The 2,988-nt window shown below is 43.2% G+C and overlaps 1 pseudogene; it reads right to left on the minus strand.

Moving 5' to 3' along the window:
• Positions 1-596: 596 nt before the first annotated feature.
• Positions 597-2,038, minus strand: LOC119598401 (annotated as a pseudogene).
• Positions 2,039-2,988: the final 950 nt, after the last annotated feature.

Raw genomic sequence — 2,988 nt, forward strand, 5'->3', positions numbered from 1 at the left:
TCAAACCAAATATGAGCAGTCAAGTATAGGCAAGAATGGAGGATCGTTGTCTCAGTGCAATTAGTGCTACGAGCCTTTCTACGGGCAGTTGAATTGCAAAGAATGTTTTTCTCAATAGTAAGACTTTAAACTGTAATAACTGATGGTAGCCAGACGACTTGTGATAAAAATTGTGAGAATCGGGGAAACACAACTAATGATATCACAGTGAAGTTTTCAAACATTAAACGTCCTAATCATGCGAATCCCATTAAGAATGCATGTGATAGTTATTTATAGCAGGAGGATAGATTTGGTGTTATGCGACCTTCGTCCTGCTTCAATATCTATCAAAAAGGGACAGTAAAATGGGCTTAAACATTAGATCAAAGAAGCTCAAGACATTGTCTCGGATATCATTTAAGCTTAAAAGATGACACACAATGACTGCTAATTTTGATATTAGTATGGGATATCTGCTTGAGAAGAGTAGTGTTATGGAAGTCTTAGCGACGGGCGAACTCAAGGCGCAAGGAAGGCCAGTGTGTTGTGACATTGTTCGACTTTAGCCAGTGCAACCAAGTGTTCCATACTTATGTGGAATAATTAAACAAGTGTTTACAAAAGTGAATACTTTAATAACAGCTGCTACAAAAAAAAAAGAACAAAGTGCCAAATATTGCGAACTAACAATTGCAACAAGGCAAGGACTAGATATAATAGCTATGGTGGTGGAGATCTGAGTAAACGAACGGTCACTACTAACACAAAATACTTTACAGAGGGGTTGGAGATAAGGGATATGGGGTCTTTCTCTTTAAATAGCATTCGATTTTACTTTCAATATGGAGGGCGGGGTGGGCTGATCATGAAGATCCATACTTTAGTGGAATGTAAACATGAATATGAGCCGTTAGCATGGGGTGGGACTAGGTTCAGATCATCGCACTACCGGAGGTCAGAGCACACAATACCACAGGGGAACCACGAGGCAGAGCAGTCTTAGTGATGGTATCCGCAGTTGATACACACAGGGTGATCTGAGTACCAACCGAAGGCTCCGTAGCCGCCGGTGTATGCGCCGTAGTCTACGTGGTCGTTACCGCCGCCGTAGCCGCCAGACTGGCGCTCATAGCGGTCAGAGCTGGCCTCGTCCAGTTCCCACTGCTGGGGCTCCTCCTCCTCCTCAATGATGACCACAGGCCGAGAGTCTTCCACGAGGCTCACCACGGGCCTCAAGCGCGACTCCTGCGGGTAGTACATGGGGTACGAGCGCGCCGCTATCCGGCTGGGGACAGCCACGTAGCGGGGGTAGGCCTCCGCCAGGAGGGCGGACGCGGCAACCAACAGTACCTGTTGTGCACAAGGAAAATTTATATAATTCTCTCTCTCTCTCTCTCTCTCTCTCTCTCTCTCTCTCTCTCTCTCTCTCTCTCTCTCTCTCTCTCTCTCTCTCTCTCTCTCTCTCTCTGGAGACAAAGCCAATCTCATATCATCACTGCAAAATGTGAAAGGCGTCCAAGATGCATAATCTTACACATTACTTTGTTGCTCGAAAACTGCATTCTATCGATCAAACAGCACTGTCCAGGGCCCAGGACTTATTGATTACACTAATTTTGAAATATATATTGATCTTGTTTTTAATATGATTTGTGATGTGTGTATATATATATATATATATATATATATATATATATATATATATATATATATATTACAACCTAGATGATATGTAATTGATATAAGCACAATGGAACAGCCCTACAGGAATTTATAACCAATCTTTGACTGATAGTCCTCTGCAAAAATAGGGGCACAGCCCGTTTGGATAGGTGCTATACATACCCTGTTTTTTGCAGGGTATGTACACTGGTCTGTAAACTTTTTTTTTTTTCTTATCAACTCAAAGTAATCCCCCCCCCCCCTCACATATATATACACGCACACACACACACTAGCTTTTAAACATTAATCACCATATTTGACACCATCTTCGTCACGAGAATCAACACAAAAAAAAACTCACCAGTTTAAGATCCATGATTGTTCTACTGCGAGAGCCTGTTGTCTTCTGGCTGAACACGTGGTTCGCGGTCTTATATATACACCGCGCAGGTGAAACCGACGCGCGACGTCTTCCCTGCCACCTCAGGCTGAACGAAAACATCACTTTCGCTTTTTATGATAACGAAAGAGCACCGGAAAGCTATAGTTTTATGGGTGAATATGCTTATGTCGATAACTTAAAGGCGATGAGATTTTGAATAGAGAAATGTAAGGATGAACAATATGAAGAGAAAGATTGAGGAAGTGTGTAAGAGAGAGAGAGCAAGAGAGGAAGACACATAGAGCGAAAGATAGAGAGATAGACAAACAGACAGAGATAGAGAAAGAGACAAAGAGACGAAGAGAGAGAGAGCGAGAGCGCGAAAGAGAAAGAAAGACGGAGAAGGGAGGGGAGAGAGAGTTAGATAGATAGAGTGATAGAAAGAGAAAGAGATAGATAGATAGATAGATAGATAGGCAAAGAAAGAGAAAGGGAGGAGAGAGAGAAACGAGGGAAGACTTCCTTCACGCTTCGTCGCTAACGACGTCGGAGCGTCGCTAAACCTACGACAAGTGTTGCCAACATTTCCACTGCCATAAGAATAATATCACGGCTCTGATGGAAGCCTGGATTTCCAATCATACAATTTTCTTTAAATTCCATCGTCCCACTGATATCAGCAAGTAGTTATTTCTGGCTGATAAAGCTGGTCAAACTGACAAGATTCGGTCCGGTTAACGCTGATTTATTTTCGGACCGCGACAGAGAGGAAAAACATGAAGTTTTAACCCTTGCGACACTAGGAGCGGATATTAAACGAAAAACGGAGAGCGATGCAAGTATGATGGAGAGAGAGAGAGAGAGAGAGAGAGAAGAGAGAGAGAGAGAGAGAGAGAGAAGAGGAGAGAGAAAGAGGAGAGAGAGAGAAGAGAGAGAGAGGGGAGAGGGGGAGGAGAGAG

The sequence above is a fragment of the Penaeus monodon genome, chromosome 4, assembly GCF_015228065.2.
Source record: "Penaeus monodon isolate SGIC_2016 chromosome 4, NSTDA_Pmon_1, whole genome shotgun sequence".
In the NCBI taxonomy this organism is placed as follows: Eukaryota; Metazoa; Arthropoda; class Malacostraca; order Decapoda; family Penaeidae; genus Penaeus; species Penaeus monodon.